We start from the raw sequence: 26,752 nt of genomic DNA, 5'->3' as shown, positions 1-26,752 counted from the left end.
GTAGAAAAGATAGTGAGAGAAGTGGGTGGAGTGCTCCGTGTAAATTGCAGAATAGAAACTACTAAGAACCAATTGGAAGTGTTGTTTTCAAGTCACATGACTTCACATGCGCGTCTCAGGACATGTACGCGGTGATAGTATCTGGTCACGTACGCCATTTGGAAGTAGCGGTCTAATTCAGCGAAGTTTCAAAACGTGAAAAGGAGTAAATCCAAACACATCCGGATTTAATATATCTTCTGAGCTCGATTCAAGCATACAATTGTTAAAGTATAAAACCTTTTATTTTATTTTTTTTAAATACCAAGGTGTGTACATTCGGTCACGCACGAAAGTTTAAAAAGACATTCGGCTCCATTTAATGAAAATTTTCATAATAATAAAAAAGAAGCCTAGGTTTAGTGTCTTTGACGTAGTATAAGTTCTTTGATGGGTCTATGAAGAAATTTAATAAGTTGCAATTGCAAAGTTTTCACGAAATATATAGGCGTGTGCGCGCACATGGTCGCGCACAAACGAAAGCCAAAAAAGCGGAGATAAACCCCCTTTATAATATGCTCCTGGAGCTCTTTTTGGTAGAATGAGTTAGTTCTGAAAAGAACTTTTTTTTTTTTTTAAACAAGTGTTATGTTGTTTTTGATTTTTTTAACTTGCAACAACATTTTCATGTGTGACACAGGATCAAAATGAAATGAAGAAATTTATCTTTTCTCGGGGCATTTATGACTCTCAATTTTTAGTTTAGTAAGAATGAGGCTCTGCTCTCCGTACAGAAGAATTTCTCCACACTCGTTGCATTTCATGTGCACCTTTGCAAGATATGGTCTCAAGTCCATCACAGCACTCGATGGAGATACAGGTCGTCCACCAGAAGATGTGCTGGCCACCTCTGATGGTAATAGCGTGGCCAGGGCTCTTGTCGATGCCTGTGCAAATTCCACAGGGTGTACTTGTTTGACATGCCGCACCATGGTATGTATGGAAAAGGAATATTTTTTTCTTGGATTTCCTCTTGAGAGAACCGAATTGCATATCGTGCAGGTAACTTTTGGCGCATTAACTTTCTTTTGTTCTTCAGGATAAGTGAAAAATTGCCAAATAAAGGATTCCTTTTTTCTTTTTAAAGGTAGTCGCTCATTTCCTTCAGATTCGGAAGATGAATGCGGGGCGGCAGCCATTTCAGCAAAGTCTTCCGAAGGGTGTTGAACGTTGTTCTCTTTTGAGAGTAGAAAAGATAGTGAGAGAAGTGGGTGGAGTGCTCTGTGTAAATTGCAGAATAGAAACTACTAAGAACCAATTGGAAGTGTTGTTTTCAAGTCACATGACTTCACATGCGCGTCTCAGGACGTGTACGCAGTGATAGTATCTGGTCACGTACGCCATTTGGAAGTAGCGGTCTAATTCAGCGAAGTTTCAAAACGTGAAAAGGAGTAAATCCAAACATATCCGGATTTAATATATATTCTGAGCTCGATTCAAGCATACAATTGTTAAAGTATAAAATCTTTTATATTTTTTTTTAAAATACCAAGGTGTGTACATTCAGTCACACACGAAAGTTTAAAAAGACATTCGGCTCCATTTAATGAAAATGTTCATAATATTAAAAAAGAAGCCTAGGTTTAGTCTCTTTGACGTATTATAAGTTCTTTTATGGGTCTATGAAGAAATTCAATAAGTTCAGATTGCAAAGTTTTCACGAAATATATAGGCAGGTGCGCGCAGTCGGTCGCGCACGAAAGCCTGGAAATGCGCTATCCATTTTATTGAGAACTGTTGCCGAGAGTGCGCACACCGGGTCGTGCACGAAAGTTTAGAAAGGCTATTTTTATTTGCAGACAAATTTTAATGCGTTGAAAAAAAGGCAAGGTACAGACTTTCTAATTCTGTATCGCTTTACAAGGAGTCTCTATGCAACTTGAACAGTGAAGAAAACGGCTTGTTTCCGAAAAAAATATTGCCAGAACTTTATTGACAAAAGTATAGGTTGTATACACGAGATATTTCTGAATTAGCATTTTAAAAACCAATCAAAATTCACTGAAAAAACCATAGGTTTTACACACGTTATAGTTAGGAAGTAGCATTTACAAAACCTATGAAATTCACTGAAAAAACCATAGGTTTTACACACGTTATAGTTAGGAAGTAGCATTTAAAAAACCTATGAAATTCACCGAAAAAACCATAGGTTTTACACCAGTTATAGTTAGCTGGAAGTTTTACTCGCATAAAACCATTGAAACTCCCACGTTATAGTTAGTTGGACTCACTATAACTTGCGCGTGCAATGCACTGCTGATGACGTCACATATTACATCACTCATGACATGTGTCAGTGACATCACTCATCGCAACATTCTATTGGGAATAACTTTGGCGCCGGTTGAGGAATCTGCCTGAATTTTTCAGCAACTTTGCCTCGCGGCGCTCCGGTCCTTCCCTGAATGTTTGGGGGGGATTCGTCAAGCGGGGGCCGAGATAAAAGGGGGTCCAAAAACATGTGTTCCCCATGTTAATTTCCATAGGGCGGTCTGTCGCACTTTTAGCTCGAACGGCTGAATGGATTTTCACCAAACTTGGCAAAATTGTAGAGACTGGTAGCCCGATGTGCCTTTGCTATGTCTCAAGATATGTGCTCCAGAGGATTTTGAGTAATTTAGGTTCCAAACAATTTATATATCTATGGCCGCGCCCCGGTACGCGCACCGGGGAGCGCTCCGGGCGCGCCACGCGACTTGCGCACGGGAAGCTGATTGGTTCTCGGGTGTCTGTAAACATTCAAAACAGTCTGCAGCGGCCGCCATCTTGTGTCTCGGTAGGATTGAAACACAAGAGGTGGCAAAAATCAAAGGGGGAAATGACCAAAAGGGGGCAGGGTAGACCCCCTGACCCCCTAGGTTTGATGTGGGGGCCATTAAAGGCTCCCGCGGGGCAAAAAATAATAATTTTGTTTTCGTTTTTCGCGGGGGGAGTGCCCGGTACGCGCACCGGGGAGCGTACCGGGGAGCGTACCATGGGGAAAAATAGTGAAAAAAATTATATAATCATAATAATAAATAATAAAATAATCATTTTGAGTGATTACAGGTAGGGTAGCTCTGAAAAGAGCTTTTGGTTCTATGGCTGTTTTAGGTACCTACAAGTACGTCCCACACACACCCACACGCACACAACCCCACACCTCCACACCCACATACTCCCCACACACACCTCACACACGCACACCTCCACCCACACCCAAACACCCCACACCCCCACACCGACACCTTACACATCCACACCCACACCCACACATCCCACACACACTCACTCACACACACACCTCACCCCCCAACACACACACACGCACACACAGATACCTCACAGACACACCTCACACATCCCACACACACACCTCCCCCCCCACACACACACACACGCACACCTCACAGACACACCCACACATCCCACACATACACACACATCCTACACACATACCCCCCACACCCACACACACCCCACACACACCTCACACACCCACACCCCCACCTACACCCAAACACCCCACACACCCACACCCACACACACACCTTACACATCCACATCCCCACCCACACCCACATACCCCACACACCTACACACACCTATACACCTCATCCCTCTCAGACACACACACACACCTCACAGACACACCCCACATACACCTCACCCCTTCCCCACACACACCTCACCCCTTCCCCACACACACACACCTCTGATACACACCTCACACACACACACACACCACACACACCTCACACACACCCACACACACACCCCACACACCCACCCACACATCCTACACACACACACCCCACACACATACCCCCCACACCCCCCCACCCGCCCCCCACACACACACACCACACACACACACTCATTATTTTTTTATTTTTTTGAGGGGGTGCCCCACACACATACCCCGACACACACACACCATACACCCACCCCCCCACTTACACCCCCCACCATACCTCATACACCCACACCTCCACCCACACCCAAACACCCCACACCCACACACCCACACACACACCATGCACCCCCAAGCCCCTACCTACACCCACACACCCCACACACCCCCACCCACACACACCTCACTCCTCCCGACACACACACACCTCACAGACACACCCCACACATCCCCCACACACACCTCACCCCCCCCACACACACACACCTCTGACACACACCCCCCACACACACACACACATACACACACACCCCACACGCACACCTCTCACACACACACACCCACACCCACACACACATTCCTCACCCCCACACACACCCACACACACCCCCACACACACACACACCCACACACACACACCCCCCACACACACCCACACATCCTACACACACACACCCCACACACATACCCCCCACACACACACCCCACACCCACCACCCCACACACACACACCACTCACACACACACTCATTATTTTTTGTTTATTTTTTTGAGGGGGTGCGCGCCCCGGTACAAGTATCGGTACACGTACCGGTACACGTACCCTGGAGAAAAAAAAAAAGACAGAGTTTTTTTTAAAATGTAGCATTTTTATATAAATTGGAGGTAGTTCTGAAAAGAGCTGTTTTTTTATTCTTATTGTTGTTTTATATTTTTGTTATTGGTTTTTTGTACCCCGCGACTTTAAAAAAAATATATATATATTTTTTTGCCTTGGGGGTCCTTGTGGGACCCCCTGAGCAGGCCTAGGGGGTCAGGCTGTTTCTACTCTGGCCCCTTTGCGAGTTTCACACCTTTGTTTCACTGCTTTCTTGTGCCTTGGTTCGAACAAGGCACAAGATGGCTGCCAGGGACACCCAGTATGCAAGGGGAATTAGTTCCCCCTCTTCAAACATGCACGGGGGCTGCGTTGCAGAGAGGTGTAAAAAAGGGTGTGGCCTCATTACACCTCTATGCAATGCAGCCATCTGGCGCATACTGGAGGCTCCTGGTGGGCTAGTTGGCCCCCAGGGACCCCCATTATGCAAGGGGAATTAGTTCCCCCTCTGCAAACGCGCCAGGCGGCTGCGTTGCAGAGAGGTGTAACAAGGGGCATAGCCTCATTACACCTCTGCAATGCAGCCCCCTGGCGCATACTGGAGGTTCCAGGTGGGCTAGTTGGCCCCCAGGGGCTCCCAGTATGCAGGGGGAATGAGTTCCCCCTCTTCAAACATGCACGCGGGCTGCGTTGCAGAGAGGTGTAAAAAGGGCCGTGGCTTAATTACACCTCTCTGCAATGCAGTCCCCTGGTGCATACTGGAGATTCCTGGTGGGCTTTCAGGTCTTATATAGTTAGGAATTAGCATTAAAAAAAACTTTGAAATTCACTGAAAAAAACATAGGTTTCAGGCCTTATATAGTTAGGAATTAGCATTTAAAAAACCTTTGAAATTCACTGAAAAAACCATAGGTTTCAGTCCTTATATTGTTAGGAATTAGCATTTAAAAAACCTTTGAAATTCACTGAAAAACCCATAGGTTTCAGGCCTTATATAGTTAGGAATTAGCATTTAAAAAACCTTTGAAATTCACTGAAAAAACCATAGGTTTCAGGCCTTATATAGTTAGGAATTAGCATTTAAAAAACCTTGCAAATTCACTGAAAAAAACATAGGTTTCAGGCCTTATATAGTTAGGAATTAGCATTTAAAAAACCTTGCCAATTCAATGAAAAAACCATAGGTTTCAGGCCTTATATAGTTAGGAATTAGCATTTAAAAAAACCTTTGAAATTCACTGAAAAAAACCATAGGTTTCAGGCCTTATATAGTTAGGAATTAGCATTTAAAAAAACCTTTGAAATTCACTGAAAAAACCATAGGTTTCAGGAGTTATATAGTTAGGAATTAGCTTTTACAAAACCTTTGAAATTCACTCAAAAAACTATAAGTTTTAGTGGTGTTATAGTTAGCTGGACATTTTACTCATACAAAACCATTGAAATTGCTCCTATATAGTTAGTTGTACTAAGTATATATCGTGCACCCGCAATCCACTGCTGATGATGTCACATATTACATCATTCATGACATGGTCAGTGACATCACTGATGACATCTCAAATGACATCACTGATGACATCACTGATGACATCATCCACGTGACAATCACATACACCTTTCCATACACTTTTACAATTTTTCATCACTCTTTGTAAAATACAGAGTATCATATTTTAATCCATTGTCACAGCAATACAAGTATCTAAAAATCCACTCAGTGATTCATACATGTATACACACATCTAATCCCTTACCTATCGATTCACTCATACATGCTGTCAATGAACAATAGAACACTATCAAAAATACTTATACATCTATATCGACATTAAACAACAGCACGCATCCTACTCACATATGAAGTCATCCTACTCACTTATGCAAACAATGGATCATACTTACATATTTACTTAGCAAAACACTTATACAAACACCACTTCTTCTATTCATTTAGATAGTAAGTCATACTAAGTGAATTATAAAATCATTATTACAAGTATACAGTTATCCATACAGTCACTCACACAATCATTGTGTCTTATGTATACTTATTTATATACAAAAACTGACACATACACTGCCTTTTATTTTTCTAGTTTGTTGGACCTGTACCTTTGAGAAATATATTTGCTCATCACCACACCCATAAAGAGATTCCCTCACCCAAACTGTTAGAACAAGTATATTTAACTTCATATATCTACTGAATAAACTATTCACACATCTTTGGACAGTCACACACCCCCCACCGAACCACACACACTTTCACACTCCCATACAAATACTCAGTTAACTAATCAATAACTAATATAGACTTTCACATAGCTAGTAACCAACTGTAGAATCAGTTTACACAACAACTGACAAAGTGATACAGATATTCACACAGTTTAGTCACTATCCACTATATTTAGTGAGACATTATAAATTGGTCAAGTAAACAGTCAATTACACTGCTACTAAATCCTCCATCCAAATATTTATTTATATATCCACTCATTCTTCAATGCAAATTGCTATATATATAATGCATATTTAAATAACGAAGCAAACCACATTCACTGGATGATGTCATCAGTGATGTCATCAGTGATGTCATTTGAGATGTCATCAGTGATGTCACTGACCATGTCATGAATGATGTAATATGTGACATCATCAGCAGTGGATTGCGGGTGCGCGATATATACTTAGTACAACTAACTATATAGGAGCAATTTCAATGGTTTTGTATGAGTAAAATGTCCAGCTAACTATAACACCACTAAAGCTCATTCCTAACTATATAACTCCTGAAACCTATGGTTTTTTCAGTGAATTTCAAAGGTTGTTTTAAATGCTAATTCCTAACTATATAAGGCCTGAAACCTATGTTTTTTTCAGTGAATTTCAAAGGTTTTTTTAAATGCTAATTCCTAACTATATATGGTCTGAAACCTATGTTTTTTTCAGTGAATATATATATATATATATATATATATATATATATATATATATATATATATATATATATATATATATATATATATATATATATATATATATATATATATATATATATATATATTACCTACTGGCGATAGCCAGTAGGTATATATAGTTAGGATTTTTTTCCTATGGGATTTTTGAAAATTCTATGTCGAATAACTTTGGCGTTTGAGGACAGAATTGGCTGAAATTTTCAGGAAAATGGAACATTTTGTTTCTGAGCAGCCCCTGAAAATTTGGGGGGGTTTCGTCAAGGGGGGGCCGAGAAAAAAGGGGGGTCCCAAAACGTGTTTTTCCCAATCAATTTTCCATAGGGCGGTTGGCCTCACTTTTAGCCTGAACGGCTGAATGGATTTACACCAAACTTGGCAAAATTGTAGGGACTGGTAGCCCGATGTGCCTTTGCTATGTCTCAAGATATAGGCTCCAGTGGTTTTTACGAAAATTAACTTTGAAAAATATATATTGGGCTACATTGGGCTATATATATGTTGGAGCCCAAATGTAGCCCAATGTAGCCCAATGTAGCCCAATGTAGCCCAAAGATGGCCACCAGAGACAAAAAAAAAAAAGCCCAAATATCAGCCAGATGTAGCCCAACTATAGCCCAATGACAGAATGTCCCAGAGTGTTCTAAAGAACAACTAGAGTGCTAACAGTCCTACTTATTACAAAGGTATGGCACACCTGAAGCCATCTTGATTGGAATAAAGTGGTAACTCTTAAAACATTTAATTTAAAAAGGAACAAAATGAGGGGGTTCATTTTGCCATAGAAAGTATGATTAGCGAATATATGACGAAATCCCGCATGTACTATTAGGCCGCAAATTAAAATAACGAAAACTTTTAGAACGAATATGCCTTTAGCATACACTAAACAACTAAACTACCCTAAACCCTAAAACACTACCCCCAGCATGACCCTACACTACACAAACAGTACAACACTACCCTAAACCCTAAAACACTACCCCCAGCATGACCCTACACTACACAAACACTACAACACTACCCTAAACCCTAAAACACTACCCCCAGCATGACCCTACACTACGCAAACACTACAACACTACCCAAAACCCTAAAACACTACACCCCAGCATGACCCTACACTACGCAAACACTACAACACTACCCTAAACCCTAAAACACTACCCCCAGCATGACCCTACACTACACAAACACTACAACACAACCCTAAACCCTAAAACACTACCCCCAGCATGACCCTACACTACGCAAACACTACAACACAACCCTAAACCCTAAAACACTACCCCCAGCATGACCCTACACTACGCAAACACTACAACACTACCCAAAACCCTAAAACACTACACCCCAGCATGACCCTACACTACGCAAACACTACAACACTACCCTAAACCCTAAAACACTACCCCCAGCATGACCCTACACTACGCAAACACTACAACACTACCCAAAACCCTAAAACACTACACCCCAGCATGACCCTACACTACGCAAACACTACAACACTACCCTAAGCCCTAAAACACTACCCCCAGCATGACCCTACACTACGCAAACACTACAACACTACCCTAAACCCTAAAACACTACCCCCAGCATGACCCTACACTACGCAAACACTACAACAATACCCTAAACCCTAAAACACTACCCCCAGCATGACCCTACACTACGCAAACACTACAACACTACCCAAAACCCTAAAACACTACCCCCAGCATGACCCTACACTACGCAAACACTACAACACTACCCAAAACCCTAAAACACTACCCCCCAGCATGACCCTACACTACGCAAACACTACAACACTACCCAAAACCCTAAAACACTACCCCCAGCATGACCCTACACTACGCAAACACTACAACACTACCCAAAACCCTAAAACACTACCCCCCAGCATGACCCTACACTACGCAAACACTACAACACTACCCAAAACCCTAAAACACTACCCCCAGCATGACCCTACACTACGCAAACACTACAACACTACCCAAAACCCTAAAACACTACCCCCAGCATGACCCTACACTACGCAAACACTACAACACTACCCAAAACCCTAAAACACTACACCCCAGCATGACCCTACACTACGCAAACACTACAACACTACCCAAAACCCTAAAACACTACCCCCAGCATGACCCTACACTACGCAAACACTACAACACTACCCAAAACCCTAAAACACTACCCCCAGCATGACCCTACACTACGCAAACACTACAACACTACCCTAAACCCTAAAATACTACACCCCAGCATGACCCTACACTACGCAAACACTACAACACTACCCAAAACCCTAAAACACTACCCCCAGCATGACCCTACACTACGCAAACACTACAACACTATCCTAAACCCTAAAACACTACGCCCAGCATGACCCTACACTACGCAAACACTACAACACTACCCTAAACCCTAAAACACTAGCCCCAGCATGACCCTACACTACGCAAACACTACAACACAACCCTAAACCCTAAAACACTACCCCCAGCATGACCCTACACTACGCAAACACTACAACACTACCCTAAACCCTAAAACACTACCCCCAGCATGACCCTACACTACGCAAACACTACAACACAACCCTAAACCCTAAAACACTACCCCCAGCATGACCCTACACTAAACAACCACCACAACTCTACACTACACTAACACAACACTACACTACACAACACTACACTACACTACACAATCACTAACCCACGGAAAAATTAACACAAACCCACTTACCTCTCTCGTCATCGTGGTTTTCACAACGCAAATGCATTTACCATACATGCCTTTAAAACGTAATTCTTTGTAAAGGCATGCGCGATAAATGCACATGCGTTTTGAAACAATGCGGGATAATGGTATGCGAGGTCAATGACCTTGCGGGATAATGGTATGCGGACTGAAAGTCTGCGGGATAAAAAATGCGGGAAAATGGTGCAAACCATGATTAGCAGCAGACTTCCCTGGTGAGCACTAGCTTTACTACATTGATCTAATGAGCAACTAGAGTGCTAACATTCAGAATTTATGGCAAATGTGTGACACATCTGAATGCCTTCTTGGTAGAACCAAAGTAAACAAGCATTGAAAATGCAATAGATCTCGCCCTCGTTTAAGTTAAAGCCATTCTGTTTGTAATGAGGTGGCTTTTTAGCTTTGCTTTTATTAGTGTTTTTAAAACTTTCATGTAAATAACATGCATATGTATGGATATATGTATATGTATGCATGCATTTATATTTATATAGATATGCAGATTATATATGTTTATATATGTATATTACCTACTGGCGATAGCCAGTGGGTATATATAGTTAGGATTTTTTCTCTATGGGATTTCTGAAAATTCTATGTCTAATAACTTTGGCGTTTGTGGACGGAATTGGCTGAAATTTTCAGGAAAATGGCACATTTTGTTTCTGAGCAGCCCCTGAAAATTTGGGGGGGGGGGTTTCGTCAAGGGGGGCCGAGAAAAAAGGGGGGTCCCAAAACGCGTTTTTCCCATTCATTTTTCCATAGGGCGGTTGGACTCACTTTTAGCTCGAACGGCTGAATAGATTTACATGAAACTTGGCAAAATTGTAGATATGGTTTGCCCGACGTGCCTTTGCTATGTCTCAATATATGTGCTCCAGTGGATTTTGAGAAATTAACGTTTAAAAAAATATATATATCTGTGACAGCGCTCCGGTTAGCGCCCCGGTTCACGTACCTGACGCGTAACGGAACTTCGCGAAGCGAAGCTGATTGGCTCTCCGGTGTCTGTCAACATTCTAAACAGTCCGGAGCGGCCGCCATCTTGTCTCTCGGTACGATCGAGAGACAAGTTGTGGTGAAAAACGAAGGGGGAAATGAAGGAAAGGGGGCAAGGTAGACCACTCCTGACCCCCTAGGATTGATGAGGGGGATATTAAAGTGCCCCGCGGGGCAAAAAATAAAAAATAAATTTTTTTTGCGATTTTACGCCGTAGATGCGCGTCCCGGTACGCGAACCGGGCAGCTCACCGGGCAGCTCACCGGGCAGCTAACCGGCAGCGTAGCTGTCAACATTGTAAACAGTCCGGAGCGGCCGCCATCTTGTCTCTCGGTAGGTTCGAGAGACAAGATGTGGTGAAAAAAGAAGGGGGAAATGAAGGAAAGAGGGCAAGGTAAACCCCTCCTGACCCCCTAGGATTGATGAGGGGGATATTAAAGTCCCCCGCGATTTTTCGCGGTAGAGGCGCTTCCCGGTACGCGAACCGGGCAGCTAACCGGCAGCGTAACGGGAGTCCGCCATCTTGTGTTTTTGGAGCGTCCGGTTCCCGTACCGGGTAGCGTCCCGGTAAGCGTAACAAGGGGAAAACCAAGAGAAACAGTAAAAAAAAAATTAAGGGAATAGATTTCCAGCAAACTTGGCAAAATTGTAGGGACTGTTTGTTTGATGTGCCTTTGCAAGGCCTCAAGATATGTGCACGTGTGGATTTTGTCTAATTAAGGTTAAAAAATATATATATATCTGTAAGCGTGCTCCGGCACGCTTACGTTACGGGTTTTGTTTGCGCTGCAGAGCCGATACGTCACGGTTATGCGACGCGTCATGAGGCGTCTCACGTGGCTACGTGATACGTCACGTAATAAAGAATATATTTTACAGCTATAGATATTAGCTTTTAAAAAACCAATGAAATTCACTGAAAAAACCATAGGTTATAGACCATATATAGTTAGGAATTTGCATTTACAAAACCTTGAAAATTCACCGAAAAAACCATAGGTTAGAGACCATATATAGTTAGCTGGACATTTTATTGACATAAAACCAATGAAATTCCATATATAGTTAGTTGCACTAACTATATATCGCGCACCCGCAATCCACTGCTGATGATGTCACATATTACATCATTCATGACATGGTCAGTGACATCACTGATGACATCTCAAATGACATCACTGATGACATCACTGATGACATCTCAAATGACATCACTGATGACATCATGACACACCAATACCAGTTACTACATACGCACTCACTGATTCCTACGTCTACACACACATTCACTCATTCACCCATACAATCACTCATACATACAGTCACTCATTATTACAACACTATCATATGCACTCATACACCTATGCAGACACTCACACACTGCCACTCATCCATGGAGTTACTCACACACCTAGTCAGTCCTGTAAAGAATCAATCACACTTCCATTTCCTCATCTATACAGTTAAACACAGAACACCATACTTCAGTGACATCACTGATGACATCACTGATGACATCTCAAATGACATCACTGATGACCTCTCAAATGACATCACTGATGACATCATGACACACCAATACCAGTTACTACATACGCACTCACTGATTCCTACGTCTACACACACATTCACTCATTCACCCATACAATCACTCATACATACAGTCACTCATTATTACAACACTATCATATGCACTCATACACCTAGTCAGTCCTGTGAAGAATCAATCACACTTCGATTTCCTCATCTATACAGTTAAACACAGAACACCATACTTTTCACACATATACTAACACATACTTACTCTCTTATACAATCACTGATACAAGTACACATTGATATGCACAGAGTCACACACCTCCCAGCCAGCCACACACACACTCAGTCTTCCATACATCCACTCATTCTTCAATATGTAAAACATATTTAAACTTTACAAAAACACACAGACACTAGATGATGTCATCAGTGATGTCATTTGAGATGTCATCAGTGATGTCATCAGTGATGTCATTTGAGATGTCATCAGTGATGTCATCAGTGATGTCACTGACCATGTCATGAATGATGTAATATGTGACATCATCAGCAGTGGATTGCGGGTGCGCGATATATAGTTAGTGCAACTAACTATATATGGAATTTCATTGGTTTTATGTCAATAAAATGTCCAGCTAACTATATATGGTCTCTAACCTATGGTTTTTTCGGTGAATTTTCAAGGTTTTGTAAATGCAAATTCCTAACTATATATGGTCTATAACCTATGGTTTTTTCAGTGAATATATATATATATATATATATATATCAGCTCCCACCTCGTCTCTCAAACAAGGACGACCGCACACATCTTGCTGGGGAAATTCAGTTATTTTTATTCAAAACTGAAAACCATAAAGCGGGACAGTACGCGTTTCGGCATCACGCCTTTTTCTAATGTAAGTGGAAACAGGGAATGGGTGCATTTTTTTAAACAAAATAAAGCATTAACAACAAGAGAGGACAGCATAATCTCTCCTACTGCATTTCATTAACATGGGAGAAGGACAAACAAGCTCCCTCTATGCTTTTACGCTGTCTTACTTAACAACTGAAATTGTCATTTAAATAAAGCATCTTATTACAAATCATCACATATTGTCGCGTATTCATGTTTCATGACATTATTTAGTCCTGAATGGACTGTGTAACGAATCACATATCTATACACAAATTTACATGTCGGTTTCAAACGTGATTAATTTTTTCATCATTTGTTGATTTTTATAAGATTCTCGAGGAAAATGCCTGATGCCATATTGTTATCATAATGGCATTCAGCAATCAATCATTTAATAAAGAACCAATATTTCAAAGTTTCCTAAATTTCCTAAAGGTACTAATAATTATATACAGTTAATCAAAGAAATCAAATAAAAAGACCAAAACTTTTTTCTGTAGAAACCTTAAGTTCTGCAGGCAGTATTATGTGGTACCACATCATTAAGCCCTGGATGGGGAACACTACTCCGAATATGTCTACACAATAGTGCCCCATATGGGCAATGATATTGGTTAAGCATTTTATTCTGAAATTCATAATCAAAGATCTATTTACAAGGAAATTGCAAAATCAACATATTTAGAACTTCAATCATTATAGCTTTTCTACAGTTGTGCTCATTTCAACCTTCAATCTTACCATTTTATCATATATTGCTGAAATTGCCATCATGGTAAGATTGGCTTTATCACCTGATTATGTATAACTTGACCTCATAGATTTACAGAATTCACAAGTGGATTGCTAGCACTTCTTCAGTGTTTAATCCGTCAAGGGGCTTTAGTTTGTAAATCCACTATATATCTGGATTCAATCCTGCAAAGCTTTAGCTCTCTGTTCCCCCCTCTCTCATGTACTGCTACGTGATCGATACAGAAAAATCTTAATAGCTTCCTGTCGCCCTGATGTAACTGTTCAAAGTACCTTGCGACAGGATAAGTGAAATCACGTTTTTTGATGGCTCTAGCATGTTCTAAAACCCTTCATTAAGTGGGGTGAATTGTACTGCCAATGTAGATCTTCCTACATGGGCACACTAGACAGTATACACAGAAAGGGGTAGTAGAGGTTAAGAATTTTTTGATGGTCTGCTTTTCTCTTCTACCAGAAATTTCATAGGTGAGAGTTTTGGGACTATTTTTGCAGGCTTTGCATTGGGAACAGGGGAAGAATCCTGTCAAATGATCTATTCTTGGGTTTTGGGTGATCCCTTCAAAATGACTATGTACTAGAGTCTTTCAGGGATCGACTACGTCTGAATGTTATCTGGGGACGTTCAGCTAGATTCTTTCCAAATATCGCATCTGATTTAAGGATATTCCAATTGCGTGTTGGAATAGTTCTGTTGTCATTAGAGTCACTTGAGAAAGTTGTTATAAATCTTGGTATAGTTTCTGCTGTATTTACTTTCGGTGGTTTATCTTTAAGAAGGGTAAGCCAATACATGTTTTCTACCCTACTTAAGGTATTATTCAGTAGAGTGGGGACATATCCTCTCACTATAAATCTCTCAATTGATTCCTAGACTGCATGCTGGACATCAATTTCATTAGTACAGTTTCTATTAAGCCTAAGGAATTCTCCATACCGTATACTTTTTTTGAGAGATTTGGGATGATTACTTTGAGCTTCCAGGATTTATTTGCCCGCTGTGGTTTTTCTAAAACGTTTAGTGCAAATTGACCCTTCATTTATAAAGACTTTGAGGTCAAGAAAATTTACTTCAGATGCACTTATGTGACCACTAAAATGAAGGTTCATTGTATTGATGTTGAGTTCTCTAATGCATTCTTCTGCTTTCCAAAGAATAAAGAGATCATCAATGTACCGATACCAGGCTACTACAGACGAGACCCAGCAGCTGTTACCCTCCGCCCATGCTACATGCTTTTCCCACCAGCCCACAAATAGATTTGCGTAGCTGGGGACGAAGCAGGTTCCCATCGCCGTGCCTTTGGTCTGTCTGTAGAGCTGTCTTTGGAAAGTTAAGATGTTATTAGTTAGACAAAAGACCAAGAACTCTATCAGCATTTCATTATGTTGTGAGATCTGCCTTTTAAGAAATACCTAGCTGCTTTAACCCCCTTCTCACAGTCAATGCAGGTGTACAAGCTAGTTATATCTAAAACAATCATTAGTATATCTGGTTCCCATAAAATGTTAGAAATAGCTCTTATAAAATCTTTTGTGTCCCTTATATATGATGGTAACAGTTTCACAAATTCTGCCAAAAAGAAGTCAACGTATAGCGACATCGCCTCTGTTAATCACCCTCTCGAATATATTATCGGGAGGCCAGAGGGTTTCTTTGGGTCTTTGTGTATTTTTGCCAGATGGTAGACTGTGGACAGCACTGGATGTGAACATGTATGGAATTTCAGTTCGTCCCTACTCAGCATTGCTTTCTCGAACCATTTCGGAATGAGCTGATGGTACTCAAGTATGCTGATGTTGTATTGATCTCTGGATATTTTGGTATAACAAGTGACATCAGATAACTGATGCACGGACTCATTGCAATAGAATTTATCAAAACAATGTTACCTCCCTTGTTGGAGGGTTTGCAAACTATTCAGGGATCTTTCTCAATGTTTGCTAGTGATCGTTTTTGGTCTAATGTCAGATTCATTTTGTTGTCCATTCTTTGCGAGAATCTTTTCTGTTGTAACTTCATCTGATCTTTAGTTACTGTCTCGTCAAATGTGTCAATATTGTAAAAGCTCATTGAAGGGATAAAAGTCAATTCAGGTTTAAAATGAGTTTTTACTCTAATTTGGGTGATTCCAAAACCTTCAATTGCTGGTATAGATACAGCACCTTGCTGACTATCTTCTAGGACCATTTGACTTTCAAAGGATTGCAGTACTGGCAGATGCTCTCCTGTTAGCTCATCCAGCGCCCGATTCTCTGCAATTACCATTTGTGCACTCACTTCGGATCCTTGTGGTGTTCTCAATTTAAAAAACGTGAGAAGTTTCATTTTGCGGGTGAATAAGTAGAGGTCAATTCTTGTTTGCGTATATTTAAAACCCTGTGTTGGGCAGAAAGTCAATCCTTTATTCAATGTTGTTTCATCGTTCTGTGTTAATTTCCTCTGGGTAAGGTTGATGATGGTGAGGTCTGGGGGAGTAATTTCTTGGTGCCTATTTTTTGTGTATGAGGCGACTCCTAGATTCGCACCTGTTGCTGCTCCCGCACCTAATTTTTCTAGATTTCCTTGCAGGCAGCTCTGTTCTGGGGGCCTGCCTCTCCCTCCCTGTTGCCGCGACTGCCTCATTAGTTCGAATTCCTCGCAAAAAAGGAACTGCTGGGGAGGCTTGCTTGTGCATCCACGTTGTCATCATCAGATTGCTCATTATCTGGTGTAATGTCAGATTAGGAGGTTTCACTCGGTTCAGTTATTTGGCGATTTTTATTGCTTCACAGGGCTTTGCAAAGCGCATAAAATTTGTGTGCAAAGGTTAGTATTTTGCCGTGTTGATAGTCTTGGGCATCTCTGTAAACTTTGTGTGTTAACGTTTTTTGATTTTGTCTTCGTAGATCAGAAGGCGTCCTTTCATTGCCTCCCTGAGCTCCTCTCTCAACTTAGAGTCTGGGTCTTGCATAATTGTTGCTTCCAATTCAGCTATTTCCATTAAACATTTATCACAGTCACTCCAGGCGAACTTAATCAGTATTTTCAACATTCCAACAGAGACGTGATTTGTTAGCAGAACCCTGAGTAACCTCTAAGCACTACGACAGAAAGTTCCAGAATTCTACTGAATAGAAATTGCAAAACGTTATCCAATAAGATGTCCCTAATTCTCCGCGGAGGAGGAAGGAATCGCTGGCAACACTTCTACTTTCAATGGTTCACAACCAATAAACATTAAGCTCTGGATGGTCCTCCTTAGAACATGTGGGCTAATCAGATGTCCTTGCTACTCCGTGGAGGGGAAGCGAATGGCTGGCGACACTACTTTCTCTGGTTCGCGGCCAATGAACATTAAGCTTGGAAAGGTCCTCCTTGGAACACGTCAGCCAATCAGATGTCCCTATTGCTCCGCGGAGGGGAAGGGAATGGCTGGCAACACTTCTACTTTCAATGGTTCCCAGCCAATGAACATTAAGCTCGTTGTTGGAACTCCTCAGCCAATTAAACGTTATTTTTTTTTCGCACACAAATGGAGAACACGCCCTCCCACATAATATTACATTTACTGTAACAAAGTGACACTATACATGATAAAAGTGAACACTGCATTATAATTAAACATTACTCCGTATTATATTAAAGGAAGGTGGCAATATGGCGCATTGTTGTTTTCCCGATATCATTTCCACCGCCTACTGAACATTGCCGCAATACAGCCCATCGTTGTTCTGCGGAAGTAATTTCCATGGCCTTACAAAGCATTCACACTACCTGTGTGTGCACCCTACACACTACTTCTCGCAAAAGGTGCATTGTTTGGCAGTTTGACCTGTAGCCTTGTCTAAAGTTTCCTATGGAAATTTCTTTGAGAAAACACGTTTTGGGACCCCCTTTTTTTCTCAGCCGCCCCCTTCACAAATCACCCCCAAACTTACAAGATAGGATCTGATCAAAAAAGAAAAACTTTTTAGAAAATTTTGGAAAGATTTGTCAAATGATGCCAAAGTTATAAGCACACAGAGGGCTCCAGGAGGGGGGCTGTGCGGCCCCACTCCCAACATGAGTGAAGTCACAGGGCTGCAGGTGCCCCAGCGGGCCTCCACAGCCCCAGCAGGCCCCCACTATTATTTTTTGAGAAGTGCCCCCAGGACCTAGTCCACCCGGGGGCCTCATTAAAATAAAACACGGGAACCAGCGCAAATTTCGCCTAAATTTCTTTTTTTTAAATGCTTTTTTTTGCCCTGGGGGTCCTTTTGGGACTCTCCTGAGCAGGCCTATGGGGTCAGGGTGTTTCTACCCTGCCCACTTATCTTGCTTTATATCTTTGTTTCTCTGTTTTATGGTGACTCCCTTCTACCGAGTCACAAGATGGCTGCCAACACTTCCTGGTTTGGAGTGTTGGCAGCCAATCACAGTGAAGCTCATGCTCAGGAGTTAGGCTCTGCCCAGATATCAAAACTTTTATTTTTTTAATATCTCAGCAATTACTGAACAGATTTACACTATTTTTAAAAAAGTCGTTTCGGCTGTAGCCTTGCCCAAAGTTTCCTATGGGAATTTGATTTTTTTTCACTCTTATTTTTTGAATTTCTCAAAAACTACTGAACAGATTTACACCATTTAGGAAAATGTTTCTTTCTGAACCAAGCTCTACGTTTTGGCCAAATTTGGGGTAATTCCTTTCATCGGTTCGGGCTGTAGTATGTCTCAAAATTTCCTATGCAAATTAACATGAGGAAAATGTGTTTTGGGACCCTCCTTTTTTCTCAGCCCCCGCTTGACGAATCACCCCCAAAATTTCAGGATAGGAGCTGACCTGGATAGACTTTTTTTGGGAGAATTTGGTGAAGATTCGTCAAACGACGTCAAAGTTATTAGCAAATCAAAAAATTATTTTCCTATAGAAACTAGATTCTAACTATTACCTACTGGCGACCGCCAGTAGGTAATATATATACATATACATATATAAGTTCACACTCAAACAGACACATGTGGGAAAAGTTATATTCAATTTAAAATAATTTTTTATATACACATGTGTAACTGTGTGTATCCTTGTGTGTATGGGTGTGCAAATGGCAGTATGGGTGTATAAGTCAGTGTGTGAGTAGCTGTGTGGCTGAGTGACATGCTGTGTGAGTGGCAGCATCGGTGAGTAAGTGGGTGCATCAGTTGATGTATGAGTGAGTGAGAGGTGGTGTGAGTGACTCTATGGGTGGGTAAGTTGGTGTGTATGACTGTATGGGTGAGTAAGTAGGAGTCTGAATGGCTGTATGAGTTAGTGATTGGGTGAGTAAGTGGCTGTGTGGGTGGGTAGCTGTTTGATTAAGTAAGTTGGTGTGTGAGTAACTGTATTGGAGAGTGTGTGTGAATGACTGTATAGGTGAGTGAGCGGATGTGTCAGTGTTTGTATGGATGTGTGAATGGGTATGTAAGTGATTGTGTGGGTATGTGAGTTTGTGAGTGTTTTCATGGATGAGTGAGTGGCTATGTTGAGAGGCTGTATGGGTGAGTGAGTTAGTTTGTGAGCAACTGTATAGGTAAAAAAGTGGGGTGGTCAGTTCATGTGTGGGTGAGTGGTTCTCTGAAAAAGTGAGTGGCTGTGTGACTGCCTCTATGGAGGAGTGAGTGGGTATATGAGTACTCGTATGGGTCTGTGAATAGGTATGTGAGTGGTTGTGTGGGTTTGTCAGTGGGCATACAAGAGGTTCTGTGGGGGTGTGAGTGGGAGTGGGAGTAAATCTGCAGATGTCATTAATGGTGTCATTTGAGATATCATCAGTGGTATCACTGACCATGTCATGAGTAATGTAATTATGTATTTATTTATTTTCAGATTTCTATATAGCACTGGCTAGACCCAGAGGTATCAGAGCACTTTACATGAGGAATCAACCAGTTACAAGTTACAAAATTGCATCAGTTCCAGGAGCCAAGTATGAACATTGGAGAATGTCAGTGATTACACTAAAACAGTTATTAGCGCATAGCATAGCCAGGACACACGTCTGATGGGGAATGGAAGGTAGAGGGGGAAAGGTAAAAAAAAAGGGTAAGGAAAGCAGGTAGTGTCAGGCAGACTGGCAAGGGGAAAGTACTTCAGGGGGACAAAGAAGTCAAAGTGAGAGATAGACTAACTAGCTGGGGACCAACGATCCAAAAAAATCCTGTGTAACGGTGAAAGTATACAATGAGAGGGGTGTGGGAGATCTAATGGAGGGTATACTAGAGGAGAAAGGTCAGTCAGGTGAACAAGGAGTAGTCCATCAGCAATGAGGATCGGTCAAAACCGCCAAGATGAGGACCCACAGGAGCTGAAAGGATTATCAAAAAATGGCGGGATATACAAAGATCAATCAAAAACCATAAAGGTAGCTGACTCAACAGCTCCATGCTGGGCTGGAAAGCGGAGGCAGGCACAGGATCATGGAGGGACGAGTCGGGGGAGGGAAGGAGAAACACAATGGAGGGAAGGAAAAAGACAATGGGGAGGCTAGGAAAAACGATGCCCAATGTCTGGCTGGGTAGGTGACAGCCAAGGGGGTGAACCAGAGCCAGACTGCTCTATAGCTGCCTAAACATCTCAACCAGGCATCGGCCATGTTGATCGAACACCGCTGTAAATACAACATTCCAGTTTTCCGCCCAGCAGGCAGCATCATAGTTCCATCGGCAGCATTAATCCCTGTGTTATTGTGAAGCGCCGCCCGCCTCACCTTCCACCGCACCCTGGCAATGCACATTAAATGTCACTACAGGTTCTACTCAGATGACTTAGATTCTGGAGGAAAAGTTAAAAGATTCCTAACAGGACGTCATGTGGCTGCTGCGCTGTCAGATTATCTGCATGAAACATTGCCAAATGCTCTGGGGTGTGTAATTGGCAGTGACAAGAAGATTTGGTACTGATATCTCAGTGCCTGTTTCTTGCATTCTCTTTCTGTCCAGTTTCTCTTTCTTTGCCCTTTGCAGAAAGCACAGAGCTGGTGTAATCTCAAGCAGGTCGTTGTAAAAACAAGGTGAGTGTTGGGTTGCTATGCACTTGGCGGCAAAGCTTTCAGGGATCAGGCAAGGACAGCCATCTTAAGGTCAGGCAGAACAGAATGTGTAGGCCTGGGGTTGTGGGACATTCCGCTGTTACCCCATGCAGTTCTTTTGGTGTGAGGGAGTCTGTAGCAGGACTAGGCTGCTCTTCTCTCTGCCGTAGGCCTGGGTGACAGGGAAGGGATATTGCTGCCTGATTAAAGAAACTCCAGGCCCCCCTGGGGATGCCCGGTGGTCCGTACAGCCACTGCATGAGGTAGAGATGAACCTGGGGCAATACTTTGCCCAACAGCCAATGACCACTCTATTGCCATCTCTTACGGGAGCAGAGGGGGACACCGCCGCCGGCCCCTGCAGGGATGAGAAGGGCAATCACTGTGCATCTTTGCAGTGGGGGAGACAATGGCACCCCCGCTCTCTCACCGCAGATGATCTGATGAGCTCCAATGGTGCCGGGCCCAGTGTGGCAGGGCCGTCAATAGTAGCCTGGGCCTCTACAAAAATGGCTGAGGTCATCACAGTGAAAGCCTTTGGTTCTGCCAGGATCACGGCCGGGTAGGTCAAAAGCAGTGCATTGCAGAGGCGTAAGTTATAGTTAGCTCAGGGAACTATAACTGCTCATTTTCACTGTTTGTGTACGAGGGATATCTCAGCCTAACTATACCATCCCTTTAAATTCTATTTCCTAACTATAACATCTCTGTAACCTTTAGTTTTTTAGGTGAAATTCTATGGTTGATTAATTAGTAGTCATGTTTGCAGAGTCGTGGAGAAAGGAGGGCGGTACCTCTGACCAGCTCTCAAGAATTCGTAGTAAGGGACTTACTAAAGGTAACAGGAGGGTTTCTTGGCCCTCAAGGTCCCTCAGCAGCCAAGGGGACTTCATCCACCAACCAGCAGTGTGCCAGGAGGCACATTTGCAGAGAGGTGGAGAAAGAGGGGTGGCCTCCGAAAACCTCTCAGCAACCAGCTGTGTGGGGCTTACAGGAAGTAACATGAGGCGTTTTGGTCCCAAAGGACCCTCTGGAGACAAGGGGACTTCATTCCCCAACCAGCAGTGCACCAGTAGGTATTTGCAGAGTGGCGGAGAAAGGGGGCATGGCCTCCAAAGTACTCTTAGCAATCACACTCTGTGGGACTTATGCCACCCCAGGCGACAAGGGAAATAGCTGTAAAGGTTTGAAGTGGGAGGACAGTGTAAACATCACTGATCTCCAGGAGGGTGGCAGTGGTGTATTAAAAAATCAGCGTGTTAAATCCAATTCCTTCCCAGCACCCCAGAGCAGTTAAAGATTTTGCTGTGGAATGTTGCCTGGATTGCCTGGATGCCTACTTATAGAGCAAGAATGGTGCTATTTTGTAGACACCTATTATGCATGCTTGCTGCAAGAAACTGGAGTATGACCTCCCTTCATAAAAGTGGGTTCACTTGTTATTGTATAAATGCGGTCGAGAAAGGTAAAGGGAGACAATTGGGTGGCTTTGCTATCTGGGATAAAGTTGCACTCCAATGTAAAATCAAAATTGTCCCAGTCGATTCCTTGGATATTCTGTCAATCGATCTTGCTCTTCCCGCCGGGTTGAAAATCAGGGTCTTTAATGTGTATAATAGAGTGAGATCCAGCAAAGAGGAAACAATTACCTTAGAGACTCTTGACTATGCTCTCACAAAATATATGGGCAGCAGTCCTTTACTGATAGCATGGGATTTTGATTGCATTTTTGAGCATTTTGTATCTACCCCACTAGATTTAATAGCAGAGTGGGTTAGAAATTGGAATTCCCCAGTTAGAGCTACCTACCATTAGATGGACAAAAAATGAGTCCAGATGTTGGCTCTTACAGTCAAGTACAATTTCAGGGTCACAAATGGCAGGACTAATTCCGATCGAAATGATGGAATGACCGTCAATGAACCTGGCCACTCAAGCAGAATTGAGTTTAGCTTGATTGACCACAAACTTTGGCCAATTGTATACAATAAGAAAGTGGTTGAAAAATGTGATAGTGACCACAAAGCCCTGTGCCTAACATTATCAAGTCCCAGAGTGATAGACGTTGCCATCAGTGATCTGAAGATTTGGGGAAGCTGTCCCAATCCAATGACCTAAGAACATGAATTTGGGACTGGGCGGAGAAAGATCAGAGGGCCCTTGAAATTGTTAAGAGACATGGAGGAATGTTGGAATGGTGGACGTTTTTGGCTCCTCACAAATTCTAGAACTCTCCATCACAGAAATGTGAGGAAAATGTGTTTTTTATGACAAAGTTTGAGATTTGCAAGGGATTCTGGGTAACAGAACCTGCTCACATCCACAAAAGTCACCTCATACTGGATTCCCCTGGGCGTCTAGTTTTAGGTGCCTGCTGAGCTACAATCCAAAATCCACAGCAAGGCACATTGCAAAAAAGGGTCAGTTTCCACTGGAAAAAAATCATGTGTCCACGTTGAGTTTTGGTCAATTTCCTTTTGCATGCACTAGGCCTTCCCAGCTACATTTTAGGTTTGCAGGGGGTTATGGGTAGGAAAACTGATCCACGCAAGCCACATCTCCCTAGACTACCCCTGGTGTTTGGTTTTCAGAAATGTCTAGGTTAGGTAGGTTTCCCTAGATGGCCGCCAAGCCGGGAACAAAAACGCAGAGGCCCCCCTTGCAAAACCAGGTAATTTTGTGATAGGCACTTTTGATGCCTCCACAATTTATTTTGGGCCCTTTCCTGCCACGGGTACTTGGGTCAATCACACAGACCTGGAGGAATCCTGGGTGGTAGCAAATTTGTGGATTCTTTCTGAATCTGGAAACTTATAGCAGAGTAATGCAAGGAAAATAGGTTTGAAGGACATTGTGGATAAGATAACTTGTTGGGATCCACGAGAGAGACACCACTGTGTACTCCACTGGGTGTTTAGTTTTCGAAAATATCTAGAGCTGGTAGATGTTTCCTAGATTGTACACCTTGGCAGACAAAGACAGAAAAGACCATTTTTACTGCACAAACATCTATTCCTCAAAGACACACACATACTGGTTGGATTTGGCACGAGAGTGAGATTTGACTCACTATGAAATGCACTGTTAATAATAGAAAGGACAAAAAAGTGAATCAGTGGCTTACAGCTAGGAGCTGTTAAGCTGTGTCAGGGCCCCAACCGCTTTATGGGCCATTCACACATCTTTCGTACATGATACACACAAGACCATGCACACCACCAGCCGCTGAACCAACACATTACAACATTGGCAAAAAGAGACAATGTACACCCTGCCAGAGAAAGACAGATAAGACATATGTTACTGCACAACCATCTATTCCTCAAGTACACACACATACTGGTTGGATTTGGCGCAATGGTGGGTGATGGTTCAATATATAAAGTTTTATGAAGAAGAGATTTAACAAAAATGCACTGTTAATAATTGAAAGGACAAAACACTGAACCAGTGACTCACAGCTCATGAGCTGTAAAGCCATGACAAGCCACCAACCTCTGTACAGGCCATTTATCCACTTTTCATATGTGTGACACACACAAAACAATTCACAACACCAGCCGCAGAACCAGCACATTACAACACTCACATCAACAGTCAGCGCCATTCAGGGGCTCATCCCTTTTTTTACGCACACATGCCTGACACAGCAATCACACTGGCTGCCGAATTGTGTGACCTGGTGTTTGGCGACCAGTGTGTGTCGTGACCACCAGCAAATCTCTACTCACACACCATTAGCAAAGAGCCAGTCCACTTACACCACCATCACATTTTTGCTTTTTAATACAAAAAAGAAAACACAAACAAATTGTAAGTAGATACAAAACTGCAAACAGAAATGTTTAAACTAAAGACATCACACTAATGACACCCTTGAAAGTGAACAAAAAATGTAAAACAATTCAAACCAGGCAGTTCACTTTGCCACTCATGGATGCTCCCAAAAAATTAGTTTGCGTGTGGTAAATGCTAAAAATAGCAGGCACATACAGTGCAGGATTAAAAGGACATGAGGGGCAGTGCATCTGAGTCTCCTTCCGTATTACTTTTCACCAACATACTCTATATCTCCTACTGGTAAAGTCTTTTGTGTGCGTGGGAGTAATGTGGTCATCAAAGTAGCAATCTTTCAATCTAGCCGCATCATCCACCCCTTAAATTCTAGGAACACTTGTCTGTTCCACAACAGCAGGGCTGCCTATCACAGACTTACAAACAAAAGTCATCTTTGACTCCAGAGAACATTTCTTGAACACAACAAAAGCATTAAAAGTTGCTAAGTGGAAAAGATGGATAGCCAACTTCTTATACCAAATGTAAGCCCTAGGAAGGGCAGTGTACGGTTCCAACCTCTAATCTTCTCTATCAACACCACCCATGTGCCAATTATAGTCTAAAAGGCACACAAGTTTGAGCACTTCAGCAACCTGGCCCCAAACAGTCACAGGTGAAGTACTTTCATCATGGATGGTAGTCAGCATGTATCCATCTCTCCAGTCTGCAAACTTCACAGCTAGAAGTTCCTCTCTCTTCAATGTACTGAACTTTCCCCACTCAAGATTTTGACAAACAGGTTATTTAGGGAAATCTTTAAGGTGAGAGGAGATTGTGCCACAAGCAAGTGTCCACTTTGACCAATTCAACTGCACACAAGTGTAGAAGTTATCTACATATACATGGTGACCTTCGTTAAAAGTCCTCTACCGAGTTCCCCCACAATTTTCTCACTCGCTCTGAAAACATACGGACAACTAGGGGGGTCTACCCTGGAATCCCTACCAGTGTACACCCTGAAACAGACATATCCAGTCCTACTGTCACACAGCATATACATCTTAATTCCATAGCATGCCCTCTTGATAGGAATGTACTGACTAAAAACTAAGCAGCACTTGAAAAAGACAAAAGACTCTTTCACACATATTTCTTTTCCTGGAGCAAAGATCACAGAAAATCGATCCACAAAGTTCTCAAGGAAAGGCAGACTCTTAAAAATACGGTCACAATCAGGGTGATCTTGTGGCAACGCTAAACCATTATGGACAAAATGCAGCATCCAAAGCAGAAGCAAATACTGATCACGACTCATGATTGCTGGAAATATAGCAGTTGCCATCTTGGGACTAGTTGATCAATATGAAGACATTGATGACTTCCTTATCAAGCCATCAAAAAAGTTAAACCCAAGAACTTCTTCTACTCATCCAGATTTGTGGGAGTCCACCTTAATAGC

This window comes from Lissotriton helveticus, chromosome 8 (genome assembly GCF_964261635.1).
Source record: "Lissotriton helveticus chromosome 8, aLisHel1.1, whole genome shotgun sequence".
Taxonomy (NCBI): domain Eukaryota; kingdom Metazoa; phylum Chordata; class Amphibia; order Caudata; family Salamandridae; genus Lissotriton; species Lissotriton helveticus.
Note: the sequence above shows the minus strand (reverse complement) of the source record.